Source organism: Ambystoma mexicanum, chromosome 6p, assembly GCF_040938575.1.
Source record: "Ambystoma mexicanum isolate Mex_15411 chromosome 6p, UKY_AmexF1_1, whole genome shotgun sequence".
Classification (NCBI taxonomy): domain Eukaryota; kingdom Metazoa; phylum Chordata; class Amphibia; order Caudata; family Ambystomatidae; genus Ambystoma; species Ambystoma mexicanum.
The window spans coordinates 23,482,207-23,503,873 of record NC_090935.1 but is presented as its reverse complement, the minus strand read 5'-3'; the positions used below and the strand labels follow the sequence as shown (position 1 = coordinate 23,503,873).

Genomic DNA, 21,667 nt, shown 5'->3' with positions numbered 1-21,667 from the left:
TTGTATGTTCACTAAAGTAATTGGTCATCCTGTGATAATTCCTTTCAAAAGCTCATAATTTGGCAACAGCTTGTGCTTTGAAATGTTATTTTTTTTTAAAAAGTATGTCCTCAATTTCCACCTTAATCTCAAACATAGCAGGTTGATATGCTATGCAGCCCGCTATTCCTCAAACTATCCATGAATAGGTGCATGAAAAGGTATGCTGGTAAGGCTATGTTCTTTATCTGATTTTGTTCTTTTGTCGCTTCTAGGATTCTCCAAAAAGTATATAATTTGTATATACTCTAGACTTGGACCGTCGTAGTGGGAGCATAACAGTGGATTTCGTATCTTTATCCAAAGATGTCCCTGCCAATGTTTAGTGCAGTAAAAAAAAGACAGATTGACCAGGAGCACCGTCAATTTAAGGATGAGTGGACTGAGAAGTTTTTTTTCATCGAGTCCAAACCTGATGTGTACTTGTGTCTCATTTGTCTCGAACGCATAGCAGTCCCCAAGGAATATCAAATCCGCCGCCATTGTGAATCAATCCAAACATTCACAATATAAGGATTTGCAGGGGGAAGCGAGAATTAAGAAAGCTGGGGAGCTAAAAACATAGCTGACTAAGCAACAGGGTGTTTTTGCCCAGAAAAAAAAAGAATCTGAATGTGCCACCTTTGCGAGTTATAAGGTTGCTCGGCTTATTGCAAGGTCAGCACGTCCTTTCACAGATGGGGATTTCGTTAAAGACTGCGTGATGGAGATTTGCGAGGCAGTGTGTAAAGAAAAAAAAGATGTTTTTACAAATGTTCCCCTTTCACGTATGAGTATCCAGCGGCGTATTGTAGATATGGCTGCCAATTGTTACAGCCAACTGAAAATGCAGTGCAAGGATGTCAAGTCCTTTTCAGCTGCCCTTGATGAGAGCACAGATGCAAGTGACACAGCCCAACTCTTAATTTTCATTCGGGGGGTCGATAATCAATGCAAAGTATTTCAGAACTGGCTTCCCTGGTATCTTTGCATGGCAGGACTACTGGTGCTGACATTTTTAACGCCTTTCAAAAAGTCATTGATGATTTAAATTTGCCATGGGATGCGTTGGTAGGCGTGACGACTGATGGGGCGCCAGCCATAGTTGGGGAGCAAAATGGGTTTATTGGCTGCTTGAAAAAGCACTTAGGCGAGAAGGCTGTCCATTTAAAAAATTATCACTGCATAATCCACCAGGAGGCATTATGTGCAAAACATTTGAAATTCACTCAAGTGATGGACTTTGTTGTGAAAACGGTTAATTTTGTCCGTGCACGCTCTTTAAATCACCGATTGTTTCAGGCATTTCTAGAAGAGGTAAAGGCGGATTATGGTGATGTCCTATATCACACCGATGTTCGATGGCTTAGTCGTGGCAATGTGCTGAAGCGATTCTTTGCTTTACGGCACGAAATAAAAGCATTCCTTGATGAAAAGGGAATGGACACTTCTGTCATGCTAGATATTGACTGGGTAGCCGACTTTGCTTTTCTGACTGACCTGACAGGCCATTTCAATGATTTAAATTTACAGTTGCAAGGAAGCCAAAATCTCATATCGGATCTGTTTGAGGCAGTTTGTGCCTTTGAAATAAAGTTAAGGCTTCTTACAGCCCAACTGGAGAAAGGGATGCTGGCACACTACCCCGCATGTGCAGAGGATTTCCCCCATGACAAGTATGGAGGGTGGTATCGGCATGTGAAGGTCCTGAAGGAACTGCAAAATGTTTTTGAGAATCGTTTCTTACAATTCAAATCCCAGCGAGCCTCTTTTAAACTTTTTGCAGACCCTTTCTCAGCTGATGTTGACAGTGTGCAACCTGAACTGCAACTGGAACTGATTGAACTTCAGTGCTGTAGTGCCCTCAAAAATAAGCACAGAGAGATGCCTTTATTAGTCTTCTATCAGTCTCTGATAGCTTCAAATTCATCTTCTCATTTGCAATTCTCAATTCTCTAATCTGGTCCATAAGCTTCAAGGTCTTCTCATCAAAACGATTCATATGTTCCTCAGCTGATGTGACCCTCCTGGATACAGCTTCAAACTTCTCATCAGATTTCAGTAGAGCTGTCTGGATCTCCATCATGTCCATTTTAATTTCACTCAGCAGTGCCAAAAGCTTTTCATCTCTATTCTCCTCCTTACTGTCCTTCTCCTTCTCCATTCCTTTCTGCCTCTTGGCGTCTGGGGTATTTGGCACAGACATTTTCCATTTATTGTGTAGGGAAACTGCATAGGGCATAGGAGCACAGCAGTTATGCTGCCATCCTGGAGCTGACAGTTCTGGAATCTTCGCCACCTGTAGTCTTAATTGTGTGTAGTGGCCCCTAAGGGCACTGCACAGGATTCTGCCTAACAGGCCTTACGAATAATACTCTTAAAGCTGATGTCACAAATTGGGCTACTACATTGACAATCCTTTTTAGGAGTACTGTTGAAGGTTCTTGTTTCTCCGATCTTGGCATACAGCGCATGTGGTCCTGATTTCTAAGAGAGGTGCTAGGGCTGAAGCAAAGAGCTACCACCCTACATGGCTAATTGTTGCGGATAGCAAGGTTTTTGCGTCTCTCTTATAAAAACACCTGGAGAATTGGGCTGATCTGCGGGTAAGCTAAGTAAACTGCAGACTGGTTTTTGATGGGGACACCACTCATTTAAATGGTTTTATTCTTAGGATGATCCAAGAACATGCATGGGCTGATTCTTCTAGGTGCATCTATGTGGCCTCGATTGATGGACCGTAGAAGGCTATGGTCAAAGTTGGTTTCATGGCGTCCGCCGAGCAGCCTGTTGTCATTAATACGAGGTTTCCATGAGGAATCAGGTAAAAGAGTCAGATTAAACAAGGAAGGAGATATGTCTGGAAGGATTGTAACTACACCTGGGTGGAGGCAGGGGTGTGTCTTGGCCCCCACCCTCTTTAACTTACATGTTTCCATCCTTGCAGAACACCTCTCTCCATGGATAGCATACGTGATGATTTTCTGCTTCTGGGCAATCACAAGATAGGGCTTCAGAGGCTCTTATCTGCTTTTTCACATTATGCCAAAGACAATGGTCTACTAATAAATCCAGCTGAAACCAGAATCCATGACAAGAGTCAGAAAACACAGCATAACTCCATGGGTTGTTGAATGTATTAAAATCAAAAGTAGCCCAAGGATTCTGTAACTAGGGTTTCATATTGCTCGCAACCAATACATTTAAATATTACTCCTGTCCTTATGCAGAAGGCGAGATGCCGTCTAATCAGCTTTTAAAATGGATAGAAAATGTGGCAGTTTTTCTATTAGTACTGCTATCACTTATTAAGAAAGAAAGGTGGTTCCCAAACTGATTTACGGAATGAAATTAGGGTGCGATGCCATCTTACTACTGCTCGATCGATTGGAAGCTGTTTTTTGGAGGCAAGTCTTAAATGTCCCAATCTTCTCTACGGGTGAGGGTATTATGGAGATTTGTATCCTTGCTTAGGAAAATTGTCTTTCCAATGGATGACTCATTTTATGCAGAATTGAATAACTGCACGATTAATATCCCCTTGGTAGGGTCTGCAATTTACGTATGTATGCAGCCGCCTTCATCAGGGTCATTTTAAAGATAGTGCCTATATAAAGTAACATGTAACAACTTAAGAATACTATATCAACAACACATTAAAAACAACAGCAGCTCGCACTGTAAGGTATCTCGAGCACACATGCTTTGCATGGCTGACAGCACAATATACCTCACTATTCATATGATTAAACATAGACAGCAACAAGTCAGTAGTTAAAAAAAGCCAAGTGTCTCAATCTGAACAACACATTTTACTCAAGAAAATATATATATGTACACTCTAGTGTGAATATTCAAATGTATTGCCTAACCATCTAACAATGACTCAACATATAGAAACATGTATATTGGGCACATCAATATAGCGCATATAGTGAGAACAATATAGGTAATACTCACAAGTATAAAGACACACTTCAGATAAACATGGGTCAAAGCACATTGGACTGTGCAGCCTCCCTGGTCCCGAAGTCTAACACCACCGGAACATTATGGCTGAAATTAAAAGTGGCGCGATGGAGTGATGCAGCTCCGTCACGCCAATAAACGGTGGCATCACTGCGGTTGCACATCAGTGCACGCGGGGAGCCTGGACGAGCAATAAGTGTCACTGAGTCCTCTGTGGGGGGGTCCAGGGCTACCGCTGTGAGAGGCCTTGTGTCCTTGATAACAGTGGCGATGAGGAGGTCACTGTGAAGAACCATGTGCTCGGGCCATGCAGCAGTGATTTCGGATGTTCGCGCAGGGCATAACAACATCTCGAGGCACTCGCTGGCTGCGGAGCCGCTGCATGCACAACAGTGAGGCATACCCTCATCAGCCTGACAAGTTGAGTTGAGGCTCCCCTAGGGAGTGCACGTGCGTCTCTTCTTTATAATTTTTGGAGCACCCACGGATGTGTTGATTTTCGGACATACAAAAAAGAATTTTAAAACAGGTTAGTGTTTTGGGATATGTGTCGGTACAACTTCTTCTGTTGGCGACCAAGATGGGTTTGATTTGGCCTCTCAGCCGTGTCGCATCCTATGTGGCATTCGTTGGAGGAACCAATCCCCTACCTCCTTGGTTATTAATATGAATAGATAATCTGCCACTCAAGAATTGCGCCACACTTGTTAGTTCAATATTTTCAAAAGAACATTTCTTTTTATTCCTTATTTGCCCTTTGAATTCTTGTTGACACGTGTTTCGGCTACTCAAGAGCCTTTCTCAAAACAAAATAGGGCTTTATTAGGTACATATCTTATTCCATTAGCACAATTATTATATAATGTTCAAAACATTTTTGTATTCAAAAAGGTTTAGGTAAGGAAAAAAAAAGGTAACGAAGAAAAGAAAGAAATAGTAAGAAGAGGGGTTATGCAATAGTAAATCACATGTATTTTGAAAAATAAATAAAAAATAATAGATAATTCACAAATGCAATACATCGCAATACAAATAATTACATCAAAATGTGCATCCAATTCATAATAAATACAAAACAATATAAGTGATAAAAGAACAATAAAAGATAAAAAATAATAATAGTGGATAATAAGTAAAATAACAAACAGAGAAACAGAAAAAATATATTGTTTAACATAATTCCTCATACATAAATCCACATTTTATATTTAAGGTTTCAATATTAAACACAAATTCTCATTTGTATTATTTCTATAATGATTCTATCTTGTATTACAGTCTACAGTATCGTTCCCTCTAATGGGTTGCAGTAAATCTACATTCGACACACAATAATAATATTCATGTTTGAGCGTAATACATAGAACAGTAGAAGTCTCTTACCCGTTAATTCCATAAGTCCCGGGTAAATCCCTATAATGAAAATAATGCAAAAAGAAATATTTCCAATCCAATTGTTGTTCACACACAGGAATTGAATCTATTAATTCTCCAAAGGTTTTGGTTAAACTCAACCTTTCGTATGGCCATAAATTCTAACCTTCCACTTAAAAGTCCATCACATCTACCTCGCCACTCCACACCTTAATTTATCAACAATTTATGTTTGTCTTATTTAGTTTCACAGTCTCCCCGTTAGCAAAAAGACCCCGGTCTGAATCAACTCCCATATGGGCATTTGGATCGCCCGACTGCGGGCGTGCAAAAACGTCTCTTTTCCCTTTTCCGTTCGGGGACCCACCCCTGATGGCTTACCTGCAGCTTTGTAACAATCCGTCTCCTCGCGTCGGCCTCGAACAGAAATGAGCCGCCGCGGGGATCCACCATGTAATGTATAGCATCACCAAAGTTACACGAATCCTCCTTCTTCTCTTTCTAGCATCGTTTTACAGAGCGGCCATATTGGAAAGGTTAAGAATGCACATATCATCCATTCACTTAATCATTGTTTGTATCATGATGATGTGTCATATTCCCCATCTCCCATTCACATATTGAAATAAATGAATATATTTCTGAACGGGCATCTACCCTATATTATAGGCCAATTTGGAAATATATATTTAATACAAATTTTTGTTAGCCCCTCCAAATGGTGTTCCAACTCAGTTTGTGTCGAATGTGATTAGCCATTAACCACCCTTACATAACATTATTTCTCAATTAATCTTGATACAAATAAATGTTATTGAAAGGATTCGGCATTACAAACTACCTTTGCATATCAAATTATCATTTTTGTACATTTTACATATAAAATCAAGGTTGCAAACCATAAAGAATAACATCCATTTCAATATCCATTTGCTTCCTTCCACCAGAAATAAAGTACCATGCCCTAACAGTGTCCTTTCATTTCATGACATGTATGAACATTATCAAATCAGAGGAAATGTCCCATCTCATTATCATGATTGAGACCAAACTCAATTGATCTAAATTTGCATATCAATCTGGCTTCCATCTGTCTTAATTTCTCCTCTATATTTCCACCTCTTTTCCCCATTCGTATCTTCTGCAGTCCAATAAACCTCAGAGTTTTTTTGTTTTCCATTTGATGTTGGAGCTGCCAATGTTGTGCCAGCGGTAATGTTGCATCCTGGCTTCCAATGGATGAGAAATGTTCTCTTATACGAAACCTCGTTTCCCTAATCGTGCTTCCAATATAGATCATCTTGCATGGACATATTATTGCATATATTGTATATTTTGAACGACAATTTATATTTTCTTTGATTTTCATTTTCGTCCCTCTTGAGTCCACAAATTCCATCGTCATGTCATGTGCAAAATCACACATAGTGCAGGTGCCACATTTTCGGAACCCTGACGTCTTTGGGTCCAACCATGTTCTGCTATATTGGAAGCACGATTAGGGAAACGAGGTTTCGTATAAGAGAACATTTCTCATCCATTGGAAGCCAGGATGCAACATTACCGCTGGCACAACATTGGCAGCTCCAACATCAAATGGAAAACAAAAAAACTCTGAGGTTTATTGGACTGCAGAAGATACGAATGGGGAAAAGAGGTGGAAATATAGAGGAGAAATTAAGACAGATGGAAGCCAGATTGATATGCAAATTTAGATCAATTGAGTTTGGTCTCAATCATGATAATGAGATGGGACATTTCCTCTGATTTGATAATGTTCATACATGTCATGAAATGAAAGGACACTGTTAGGGCATGGTACTTTATTTCTGGTGGAAGGAAGCAAATGGATATTGAAATGGATGTTATTCTTTATGGTTTGCAACCTTGATTTTATATGTAAAATGTACAAAAATGATAATTTGATATGCAAAGGTAGTTTGTAATGCCGAATCCTTTCAATAACATTTATTTGTATCAAGATTAATTGAGAAATAATGTTATGTAAGGGTGGTTAATGGCTAATCACATTCGACACAAACTGAGTTGGAACACCATTTGGAGGGGCTAACAAAAATTTGTATTAAATATATATTTCCAAATTGGCCTATAATATAGGGTAGATGCCCGTTCAGAAATATATTCATTTATTTCAATATGTGAATGGGAGATGGGGAATATGACACATCATCATGATACAAACAATGATTAAGTGAATGGATGATATGTGCATTCTTAACCTTTCCAATATGGCCGCTCTGTAAAACGATGCTAGAAAGAGAAGAAGGAGGATTCGTGTAACTTTGGTGATGCTATACATTACATGGTGGATCCCCGCGGCGGCTCATTTCTGTTCGAGGCCGACGCGAGGAGACGGATTGTTACAAAGCTGCAGGTAAGCCATCAGGGGTGGGTCCCCGAACGGAAAAGGGAAAAGAGACGTTTTTGCACGCCCGCAGTCGGGCGATCCAAATGCCCATATGGGAGTTGATTCAGACCGGGGTCTTTTTGCTAACGGGGAGACTGTGAAACTAAATAAGACAAACATAAATTGTTGATAAATTAAGGTGTGGAGTGGCGAGGTAGATGTGATGGACTTTTAAGTGGAAGGTTAGAATTTATGGCCATACGAAAGGTTGAGTTTAACCAAAACCTTTGGAGAATTAATAGATTCAATTCCTGTGTGTGAACAACAATTGGATTGGAAATATTTCTTTTTGCATTATTTTCATTATAGGGATTTACCCGGGACTTATGGAATTAACGGGTAAGAGACTTCTACTGTTCTATGTATTACGCTCAAACATGAATATTATTATTGTGTGTCGAATGTAGATTTACTGCAACCCATTAGAGGGAACGATACTGTAGACTGTAATACAAGATAGAATCATTATAGAAATAATACAAATGAGAATTTGTGTTTAATATTGAAACCTTAAATATAAAATGTGGATTTATGTATGAGGAATTATGTTAAACAATATATTTTTTCTGTTTCTCTGTTTGTTATTTTACTTATTATCCACTATTATTATTTTTTATCTTTTATTGTTCTTTTATCACTTATATTGTTTTGTATTTATTATGAATTGGATGCACATTTTGATGTAATTATTTGTATTGCGATGTATTGCATTTGTGAATTATCTATTATTTTTTATTTATTTTTCAAAATACATGTGATTTACTATTGCATAACCCCTCTTCTTACTATTTCTTTCTTTTCTTCGTTACCTTTTTTTTTCCTTACCTAAACCTTTTTGAATACAAAAATGTTTTGAACATTATATAATAATTGTGCTAATGGAATAAGATATGTACCTAATAAAGCCCTATTTTGTTTTGAGAAAGGCTCTTGAGTAGCCGAAACACGTGTCAACAAGAATTCAAAGGGCAAATAAGGAATAAAAAGAAATGTTCTTTTGAAAATATTGAACTAACAAGTGTGGCGCAATTCTTGAGTGGCAGATTATCTATTCATAAAAAAGAATTTTAGTTTTCTCTCAAATATTTCTCTCTGGTGTGTGATTTGAGAGAAGTGAGGGATTTTTTCCTAGTTGGATGTTACCATTTCCATTTTGCCTCTACATGCAGGGGTGATCCATCGTTTCTGACTTTGTGGCCCGTTGTGCGCTCAAGGAAGAATTTTCTGCCAACTAATTCGACATCATGGGGGGTCAGGCTAATGCCCCTGCAGCTGCTCCGGCTGCTCCAGTTGGCGTACAGATGCCCCATCAACACGGGTCCCTCGGACCAATGCCAGAGTTTGATATTCCCGTTGCACCGTCAAGCCTGGACCCCAGAAGGAACCTGTGGATAGAATGTCTGTAGATGTATTTTAGAGCCACGGGGGAGGTAAATGGCCAGGCAAATATGTTGACTCTCATTTATGCGGCAGGAGCAGCAGTTCAGAAAATATTCAAGACTTTGCAACAAGTTAGTGACTCCTACTTGGATGCTAAAAATGTCTTGCGGGAGTACTTCCTGCCGCTCATCAATCTGGACTATGAGAGGTTTGTGATGTGCAACGCAAAACAGAAGGATGATGAGGCATTGGGCGCGTGTCATGGCAGGTTGAGACAGCTAGCATCCGCATGTGCATGGGACAACGGAGAGAGCATGATACGCCAGCAGCTCATTCAGGGAGGTGCCCTTGGAAAAATGGGACGCCAAGTGCTGAGAGAGCCTGGGTTAACCCTGACGCGCATCCTGGAAATGGGCGGCTCACATGAGTTGGCGGTGTAAGGAACTCATGGTGGCAATAGTAAAAACAGACACAAGTGATCCCAGTTCAAGGGTGTTTATTAATCTGTATGACAGCTACTGGACTGTCCTGCACTCTTACCGGGACAACCCTTAGGTGAACCACCAGTGAAGGCAAGTGGCAGAGTGTAACACCATCACACAGCATCTGCCTATCAGACTGAGGGGGTATCAGTCGCCATGTCATTCAGTGTTCAACTTCCAATAAATATGTACTGCCTGGGCTGCTACAACAGAGCAGTGGCAAACGTTGCCTACCAGCTCTGTGTGATTACCTTCTGTGAAGTTAGGTAATTGAATTTGGTGTTAAGTTACCATTCAGAATAATACATTTTTAACATCTTTCCATGTTGTGCTGTTTGATGGGTTGTCATACATGCCAACATTCAGACACACCTGGGAGGGAGGTTCCCACTGAAAAATCGGAACTCTCCCGTCTAAATCGGGAGGGTTGGCATGTATGAGTTGTGTATTTTTGAATGCTTCAATGTTGCCAACAATGTATGTTTTGCATTTTCCTGTAATGTCATTGTTATGGGAAATATTATTTTTTAAACTTGAAAAATCCTACCCCTTTTTGGTCACAGAATGTTGGCAAGTATGCAAGCACTGTGTGGAGGCCGTCTTTACAGCAATGGATACCGATTATCAGATGAATGTCTTTGTGTGACCTGTGAGGTACTGTCAGTGATTCTATCACAGTCCATTTCACCTATTATGAACCAAACACATGATCATACAATGTACTTGCAACTTCAAGAGATTGTATACTCACTGTATTTTGCAATAACAATTTAAGTATGATATCCACACAGCATGGCCACCGCACATTCGTATTTACCATGTATGGGCGATTTTGGCTCATGATAAGTTTCAGAACGCGGTATACTCACTTCTAGAATGGTTAAGCCACAAAGACTAATTCCGGACCATGCATTTGTTGTCATTGAAATTTCATTTTTGACACATGCATGTGGATGTATGCCCACATGTACCCCATTAGGTTATCTAAGGTGTAATAATAAGTTTAACAAGTGTCCCCTGAGTGGACATCAGTCAAATGACAGTCTTTCTACATTTAGTAAATCCCTTTTGCTTCTATATACTCCTGTACCTAATTATACATGGTAGCTTCATCCATGGGATGCTTGAATATGAGCACAACTACATACAGGCTAACATTCCAATTCACCAAGGAGGGAGATTTCTTCAGAGAAATCTGGAGACAGCAATTTCCCCGTAGGAATGCATTGGGGAAAGAATTATTTTAGGCCGCCTAAATCGGGAGGGTTGGCATGCATGCATGCAACTATTTTAACACCAGACCCAAGTTCTAGGTTTTCATGTCAGTCTGGGCTATTGCTTTTCTCCCACTAACAGTTACAGTGTTCGTGCTAATCCTGACAGCAGGTCTGGGTGGGAACCCATTGCTGTAACTATAATGCACTGCCGGCAGCACGTGGCACGCGAGAAAGACTTCCGGTTCTAGTGACGTGGCGAGGCGCGCGCGGAAGCACGAGGGCTGCTGCGCCGTTATCCGCTCGTGCGTGCGTGTGACGTGGGTGGCGCGCGGCACGTCGCACGCACGCACGCACGCAGGGCATCCATTTCCACCATGAGCAGGCGAGTTACCAGCCATGATGATTGTAAGTCCTTATTTCCGGACATGAATCCTGCCTGGATTTTGCGAGTGTCCGACCTAACATTCCTCGCCTAGAAACCTCACACGTGAATGTATTTCCATCTAGGTAAATACAGTGGCTTCGCCAGGAATCAAATTTAGGAGGGGCACAGAGGGGGCCAAAGACAAAAGTAGGGGGGGCACAGACAAAATTAGAGGGAGCGCATGGTCACTGCTCATTTTAGGTAGGGGGGCACAGGGTTTCACAGGGGGGTCCCACCCCTCCAAGCCCCCCCCTCCTAGCGACACCACTGGGTAAATATGAGGCGCAATTCCCCTCCTTATGGACCAAGTGAAGACTATCAGTCAGCTCCATTATCTACCCAGGGCCTAGAATTCAGTAGACAGTGCTCAGGATGCGCATGCAGACACACTCATTGCCATTCTGGAGCAGGATATGCATGCAGACACACTCATTGCCATTCTGGAGCGGGATATGCATGCAGACACACTCATTGCCATTCTGGAGCGGGATATGCATGCAGACACACTCATTGCCATTCTGGAGCGGGATATGCATGCAGACACACTCATTGCCATTCTGGAGCGGGATATGCATGCAGACACACTCATTGCCATTCTGGAGTAGGATATGCATGCAGACACACTCATTGCCATTCTGCAGCGGGATATGCATGCAGACACACTCATTGCCATTCTGGAGCAGGATATGCATGCAGACACACTTATTGCCATTCTGCAGCGGGATATGCATGCAGACACACTCATTGCCATTCTGCAGCGGGATATGCATGCAGACACACTCATTGCCATTCTGGGGCAGGATATGCAGGCAGACACACTCATTGCCATTCTGGAGCGGGATATGCATGCAGACACACTCATTGCCATTCTGGAGTAGGATATGCATGCAGACACACCAATTGCTATTCAGGAGTAGGATATGCATGCAGACACACTCATTGCCATTCTGGAGCAGGATATGCATGCAGACACACTCATTGCCATTCTGGAGCAGGATATGCATGCAGACACACCAATTGCTATTCAGGAGTAGGATATGCATGCAGACACACTCATTGCCATTCTGGAGCAGGATATGCATGCAGACACACTCATTGCCATTCCGGAGCGGGATATGATTGCAGACACACTCATTGCCATTCTGGAGCAGGATATGCATGCAGACACACTCATTGCCATTCTGGAGCAGGATATGCATGCAGACACACTCATTGCCACTTTGGAGCGTGCATGCAGACACACTCATTGCCATTCTGGAGCAAGATATGCATGCAGACACACTCATTGCCACTTTGGAGCGTGCATGCAGACACACTCATTGCCATTCTGGAGCAGGATATGCATGCAGACACACTCATTGCCATTCTGGAGCAGGATATGCATGCAGACACACTCATTGCCATTCTGGAGCAGGATATGCATGCAGACACACTCATTGCCATTCTGCAGCAGGATATGCATGCAGACACACTCATTGCCATTCTGGAGCAGGATATGCATGCAGACACACTCATTGCCACTTTGGAGCGTGAATGCAGGCACACTCATTGCCATTCTGGAGCAGGATATGCATGCAGACACACTCATTGCCATTCTGGAGCAGGATATGCATGCAGACGCACTCATTGCCATTCTGGAGCGGGATATGCATGCAGACACACTCATTGCCATTCTGGAGCGGGATATGCATGCAGACACACTAATTGCCATTCTGGAGCAGGATATGCATGCAGACACACTCATTGCCATTCTGCAGCAGGATATGAATGCAGACACACTCATTGCCATTCTGCAGCGGGCTATGCATGCAGACACACTCATTGCCATTCTGGAGCAGGATATGCATGCAGACACACTCATTGCTATTCTGGAGCGGGATATTCATGCAGACACACTCATTGCCATTCTGGAGCGGGATATGCAGGCAGACACACTCATTGCCATTCTGGAGCGGCATATGCATTGCCATTCTGGAACAGGATATGCATGCAGACACACTCATTGCCATTCTGGAGCAGGATATGCAGGCAGACACACTCATTGCCATTCTGGAGCAGGATATGCATGCAGACACACGCATTGCCATTCTGCAGCAGGATATACATGCAGACACACTCATTGCCATTATGGAGTATGATATGCAGGCAGACACACTCATTGCCATTATGAAGCAGGATATGCACGCAGACACACTCATTGCCATTCTGGAGTAGGATATGCATGCAGACACACTCATTATCATTCTGGAGCAGGATATGCAGGCAGACACACTCATTGCCACTCTGGAGCAGGATATGCATGCAGACACACTCATTGCCATTCTGGAGCAGGATATGCATGCAGACACACTCATTGCCATTCTGGAGCGGGATATGCATGCAGACACACCCATTGCCATTCTGGAGCGGGATATGCATGCAGACACACTCATTGCCATTCTGGAGCAGGATATGCATGCAGACCCACTCATTGCCATTCTGGAGTAGGATATGCATGCAGACACACTCATTGCCATTCTGGAGTAGGATATGCATGCAGACACACTCATTATCATTCTGGAGCAGGATATGCAGGCAGACACACTCATTGCCACTCTGGAGCAGGATATGCATGCAGACACACTCATTGCCATTCTGGAGCAGGATATGCATGCAGACACACTCATTGCCATTCTGGAGCGGGATATGCATGCAGACACACCCATTGCCATTCTGGAGCGGGATATGCATGCAGACACACTCATTGCCATTCTGGAGCAGGATATGCATGCAGACACACTCATTGCCATTCTGGAGTAGGATATGCATGCAGACACACTCATTGCCATTCTGCAGCGGGCTATGCATGCAGACACACTCATTGCCATTCTGGAGCAGGATATGCATGCAGACACACTCATTGCCATTCTGGAGCAGGATATGCATGCAGACACACTCATCGCCATTCTGGAGCGGGATATGCACGCAGACACACTCATTGCCATTCTGGAGTAGGATATGCATGCAGGCACACTCATTGCCATTCTGGAGCAGGATATGCATGCAGACACACTCATTGCCATTCTGGAGCAGGATATGCATGCAGACGCACTCATTGCCATTCTGGAGCGGGATATGCATGCAGACACACTCATTGCCATTCTGGAGCGGGATATGCATGCAGACACACTAATTGCCATTCTGGAGCAGGATATGCATGCAGACACACTCATTGCCATTCTGCAGCAGGATATGAATGCAGACACACTCATTGCCATTCTGCAGCGGGCTATGCATGCAGACACACTCATTGCCATTCTGGAGCAGGATATGCATGCAGACACACTCATTGCTATTCTGGAGCGGGATATTCATGCAGACACACTCATTGCCATTCTGGAGCGGGATATGCAGGCAGACACACTCATTGCCATTCTGGAGCGGCATATGAATTGCCATTCTGGAACAGGATATGCATGCAGACACACTCATTGCCATTCTGGAGCAGGATATGCAGGCAGACACACTCATTGCCATTCTGGAGCAGGATATGCATGCAGACACACGCATTGCCATTCTGCAGCAGGATATACATGCAGACACACTCATTGCCATTATGGAGTATGATATGCAGGCAGACACACTCATTGCCATTATGAAGCAGGATATGCACGCAGACACACTCATTGCCATTCTGGAGTAGGATATGCATGCAGACACACTCATTATCATTCTGGAGCAGGATATGCAGGCAGACACACTCATTGCCACTCTGGAGCAGGATATGCATGCAGACACACTCATTGCCATTCTGGAGCAGGATATGCATGCAGACACACTCATTGCCATTCTGGAGCGGGATATGCATGCAGACACACCCATTGCCATTCTGGAGCGGGATATGCATGCAGACACACTCATTGCCATTCTGGAGCAGGATATGCATGCAGACACACTCATTGCCATTCTGGAGTAGGATATGCATGCAGACACACTCATTGCCATTCTGGAGTAGGATATGCATGCAGACACACTCATTATCATTCTGGAGCAGGATATGCAGGCAGACACACTCATTGCCACTCTGGAGCAGGATATGCATGCAGACACACTCATTGCCATTCTGGAGCAGGATATGCATGCAGACACACTCATTGCCATTCTGGAGCGGGATATGCATGCAGACACACCCATTGCCATTCTGGAGCGGGATATGCATGCAGACACACTCATTGCCATTCTGGAGCAGGATATGCATGCAGACACACTCATTGCCATTCTGGAGTAGGATATGCATGCAGACACACTCATTGCCATTCTGCAGCGGGCTATGCATGCAGACACACTCATTGCCATTCTGGAGCAGGATATGCATGCAGACACACTCATTGCCATTCTGGAGCGGGATATGCATGCAGACACACTCATCGCCATTCTGGAGCGGGATATGCACGCAGACACACTCATTGCCATTCTGGAGTAGGATATGCATGCAGACACACTCATTGCCATTCTGGAGTAGGATATGCATGCAGACACACTCATTGCCATTCTAGAGCGGGATATGCATGCAGGCACACTCATTGCCATTCTGGAGCAGGATATGAATGCAGACACACTCATTGCTATTCAGGAGCGGGATATGCATGCAGACACACTCATTGCCATTCTGCAGCGGGCTATGCATGCAGACACACTCATTGCCATTCTGGAGCAGGATATGCATGCAGACACACTCATTGCCATTCTGCAGCGGGCTATGCATGCAGACACACTCATTGCCATTCTGGAGCAGGTTGCGCATACAGACACACTCATTGCCATTCTGGAGCAGGATATGCATGCAGACACACTCATTGCTATTCTGGAGCGGGCTATGCATGCAGACACACTCATTGCCATTCTGGAGCAGGATGCGCATACAGACACACTCATTGCCATTCTGGAGCAGGATATGCATGCAGACACACTCATTGCTATTCTGGAGCGGGATATGCATGCAGACACACTCATTGCCATTCTGGAGCGGGATATGCAAGCAGACACACTCATTGCCATTCTGGAGCGGGATATGCATTGCCATTCTGGAGCAGGATATGCATGCAGACACACTCATTGCCATTCTGGAGCGGGATATGCAGGCAGACACACTCATTGCCATTCTGGAGCAGGATATGCATGCAGACACAATCATTGCCATTCTGCAGCAGGATATACATGCAGACACACTCATTGCCATTCTGGAGTATGATATGCAGGCAGACACACTCATTGCCATTCTGAAGCAGGATATGCACGCAGACACACTCATTGCCATTCTGGAGTAGGATATGCATGCAGACACACTCATTATCATTCTGGAGCGGGATATGCAGGCAGACACACTCATTGCCACTCTGGAGCAGGATATGCATGCAGACACACTCATTGCCATTCTGGAGCAGGATATGCATGCAGACACACTCATTGCCATTCTGGAGCGGGATATGCATGCAGACACTCATTGCCATTCTGGAGCGGGATATGCATGCAGACACACTCATTGCCATTCTGGAGCAGGATATGCATGCAGACACACTCATTGCCATTCTGGAGTAGGATATGCATGCAGACACACTCATTGCCATTCTGCAGCGGCCTATGCATGCAGACACACTCATTGCCATTCTGGAGCAGGATATGCATGCAGACACACTCATTGCCATTCTGTAGCAGGATATGCATGCAGACACACTCTTTGCCATTCTGGAGCGGGATATGCATGCAGACACACTCATTGCCATTCTGGAGTAGGATATGCATGCAGACACACTCATTGCCATTCTGGAGTAGGATATGCATGCAGACACACTCATTGCCATTCTGGAGCGGGATATGCATGCAGGCACACTCATTGCCATTCTGGAGCAGGATATGAATGCATGCAGACACACTCATTGCCAATCTGGAGCAGGATATGCATGCAGACACACTCATTGCCATTCTGGAGCGGGATATGCATGCAGACACACTCATTGCCATGCTGGAGCGGGATATGCATGCAGGCACACTCATTGCCATTCTGGAGCAATATATGAATGCATGCAGACACACTCATTGCCATTCTGGAGCAGGATATGCATGCAGACACACTCATTGCCATTCTGGAGCGGGATATGCATGCAGACACACTCATTGCCATTCTGCAGCAGGATATGCATGCAGACACACTCATTGTCATTCTGGAGCAGGATATGCATGCAGGCACACTCATTGCCATTCTGCAGCAGGATATCCATGCATACACACTCATTGCCATTCTGTGCATGCATACACACTCATTGCCATTCTGGAGTAGGATATGCAGGCAGACACACTCATTGCCATTCTGGAGCAGGATATGCATGCAGACACACTCATTGCCATTCTGGAGTGGGATATGCATGCAGACACACTCATTGCCATTCTGGAGCGGGATATGCATGCAGACACACTCATTGCCATTCTGGAGCGGGATATGCATGCAGACACACTCATTGCCATTCTGGAGCGGGATATGCATGCAGACACACTCATTGCCATTCTGGAGCAGGATATACATGCAGAGACACTCATTGCCATTCTGCAGCGGGATATGCATGCAGACACACTCATTGCCATTCTGGAGTGGGATATGCATGTAGACACACTCATTGCCATTCTGGAGCAGGATATGCATGCAGACACACTCATTGCCATTCTGCCCCAGGATATGCATGCAGACACACTCATTGCCATTCTGGAGCAGGATATGCATGCAGACACACTCATTGCCATTCTGGAGCGGGATGTGCATGCAGACACACTCATTGCCATTCTGCCCCAGGATATGCATGCAGACACACTCATTGCCATTCTGGAGCGGGATATGCATGCAGACACACTCATTGCCATTCTGGAGGGGGATATGCAGGCAGACACACTCATTGCCATTCTGGAGTAAGATATGCAGACAGACACACTCATTGACATTCTGGAGTAGGATATGCATGCAGACACACTCATTGCCATTCTGGAGCAGGATATGCATGCAGACACACTCATTGCCATTCTGGAGCGGGATATGCATGCAGACACACTCATTGCCATTCTGCATCGGGATATGCATGCAGACACACTCATTGCCATTCTGGAGCGGGATATGCATGCAGACACACTCATTGCCATTCTGGAGCGGGATATGCATGCAGACACACTCATTGCCATTCTGGAGCGGGATATGCATGCAGACACACTCATTGCCATTCTGGAGCGGGATATGCATGCAGACACACTCAGTGCCATTCTGGAGCAGGATATGCAGGCAGACACACTCATTGCCACTCTGGAGCAGGATATGCATCCAGACACACTCATTGCCATTCTGGAGCAGGATATGCATGCAGACACACTCATTGCCATTCTGGAGCAGGATATGCATGCAGACACACTCATTGCCATTCTGCAGCAACCATCCATTTGAAACGCCCAAACAAGTGTGTGAAGGATTTCACCTTGCACTACTTCAAGCTTATATGTGGTGAGCAGTTTGCTAAACACTATTTTCATCTCTTTAGTGATTCTCTTGCGACCACGAATGAGTGGTGACATATGCATTTATAGGATTACAATTATTACTCCTTCTCAGATCAACAGGACGCATTCTGGACTATTGGGGAGCTTCAATTGCAATCCACTATAAAGCAATATATTGCACTTGGGGAGCACTCTGTGGGCCCCCTAAATAATACACCACTGGGTCGATGCACACACACTTGTCGTTTAATATCGAAAGGTGAAGGGAATGTAAGCATTCAAGGGCATGACACCCGGGGACATGTTTCAGTACTGCCACAGGAATGCTCAGTGGCCATGTCTTGGAGTTGGGCTCTCACATTGCACTTTTGCACTTTTACTCACAAATTTAGAATATGGACTGGTACCGATTTATGGTAAACTTGAAGGCCCTGTGTTTTCTGTTTTGCTCCATCTGCCTCCGGCTACTTCTCCATATGTGGGACAATCTTGGGTGTGTACAACTATTGATTCACTGTATATATTTTTTGATGAATCCAACCCCTTTTATATGTTTAGTTATTTTATGAATCTGTTTCATAATGCGTTTTGATTTTTCATTTTTTATTTGTTACTGTGCATTTGTATGGCACATACGAAATCAAACCTATGCTTTTGTTAATAATATGTACAGGTTGTCAGCCTTGAAGACGACTTCGGTCGAAACACGTGTCGGCTGCCTTTGTGGTGAATTAAACATAACACTTTTGCAATTTCTGCAGTTATTTCACTTTTTAACTATATGCATTAAGAAAATCTAATAGGCAGAGCGTGACACAGCAATTCTGAAAACAAATCTTTGATTTTCACTTCTGCCTACATTGAAATGTTAGCGTCAAAAAATGATCCCTAGTGTATTACATGGTGCAGAAGTGACAACTGCCAAGGGGGCCTGGTTTCAGTTTGAGGGCAAGCTTTGGCGCAAGGTGCTCTCGTTGCCACAGGGTACCCCGCTGCCTGCAATAAGGCATATATTAGACATTAGATCACTCCAAGCCATGATCGCCTGGAGAAGCCTGCAGTTATATAGAAGTGTACTTGCTCCGCTAGGTGGCTCTTTGTGGAGTTGCGATGTGTCAACCTGACTCCTAATGAGTCATGCAGCCTCCGGGCTTCCCTAATCTAGTGACACAAAGTTCCAAGGTGTGGCCACACAAAGGGTTCTCACAGCCTATTCTCAAATGTCCACCCCTAATCCAATCCCAACCAAAACACACAAACCCCCTTGGAATGCTCCGCCATAGTTACCTTCTCACTATCTTGATATGGTATGGCATTTATAAAGCGCCTATACACAAGTGTTTCAAGGCGCAAAAGGCTTAAATCTTTCCCACACAATGCTGAAAAGGGCCGCAATGGCCCCCTTTGTGCACATAACGTGTGCAGTAGTTGCATGAACCACTTTCATCTTCACAGTGAAGGTGGGAATGGCTGAAATCTTTCTTTTTTTATGTTTTATGTTTCCACAGATGGAGAAGGTAAAGGTATTTCCGAAATGCCACCCACGCTGGTGGTAAACTCTGCATTGGGGAATTTTCAGAAATAACTCTGCTGAAGGTGGCAACCTCTCCAGTGGTGTTTCATCAGACATGTGCCCACGTCTGAATGACGTGCTTAGTCTGCAGTCTACTAACAAGCAACACCTGAAAGGCACAGCTTTCTGTGCACGCTTTTCACCTGTGGCCAAAAGTGAGTACCACAAACAATCCAAGAGCCATTTCTATAACCACAATAGTCATATCCATGGGTGCTATTCAGGGTGCTATTCGGGGTGCTATTCAACTCTTTACGCAATGACCTTGCAAATGATCAAGAAATTCACCAGAAGACAGTGTAAGCATTCTTACAGAATGACCCTGTGATAGTGATAGGTTGGCAAGGAGTGTAAAAGACCAAAAGTGTTTGGGCCCCAGTGGGGCCAACATTACCAGCCAGGCTGACAGGTTGCCAAGGAGTGTAACAGACCAAAAATGTATGGACTGCAGTGGTGCCAAGATTACCATCCAGGGTGACAGATTGCCAAGGAGTGTAACAGACTAAAGGTGTACGGGCCGCAGTGTTGCCAACATTATCACCCAGGGTGACAGGTTGCCAAGGAGTGTAACAGACTAAAAGTTTATGGCCTGCAGTGGTGCCAACATTACCACCCAGGGTGACAGGTTGCCAAGGAGTGTAACAGACTAAAAGTGTATGGGCCGCAGTGGTGCCAACATTACCACCCAGGGTGACAGGTTGCCAAGGAGTGTAACAGACTAAAAGTGTATGGGCTGGAGTGGTGCCAACATTACCATCCAGGGTGACAGATTGCCAAGGATTGTAACAGACCAAAGTTGTATGGGTTGCAGTGATGCCAACATTACTATCCAGGGTGACAGGTTGCCAAGGAGTGTAACAGACTAAAAGTGTACGGGCCGCAGTGGTGCCAACATTACCACCCAGGGTGACAGGTTGCCAAGAGGTGTAACAGACTAAAAGTGTATGGGCTGGAGTGGTGCCAACATTACCATCCAGGGTGACAGATTGCCAAGGAGTGTACCAGACCAAAGGTGTATGAGCCGCAGTGGTGCCAACATTACCATCCAGAGTGACAGATTGCCAAGGAGTGTAATAGACCAAAAGTGAATGGGCTGGAGTGGTGCCAACATTACCACCAAGGCTGACAGGTTGCCAAGGAGTGTACCAGACCAAAGGTGTATGGACCGCAGTCCTGCCAACATTACCACCCAGGGTGACAGTTTGCCAAGGAGTGTAACAGACTAAAAGTGTACGGGCCGCAGTGGTGCCAACATTACCACCCAGGGTGACAGGTTGCCAAGGGGTGTAA

General features: G+C 44.2%; 1 protein-coding gene across 3 annotated transcripts in view; it reads right to left on the bottom strand.

Moving 5' to 3' along the window:
• Positions 1-3,582: 3,582 nt before the first annotated feature.
• Positions 3,583-21,667, bottom strand: part of LOC138511161 (uncharacterized) — a 420,368-nt gene continuing 402,283 nt past the window's right edge. For 2 of the 3 annotated variants that reach the window (XM_069626665.1, XM_069626666.1), the window contains exon 6: positions 3,583-3,625. The gene's annotated coding sequence lies outside the window, so the exon portion shown is untranslated. The remainder of the gene's footprint in view (positions 3,626-21,667) is intronic. The other variant, XM_069626667.1, reaches the window with a different exon arrangement.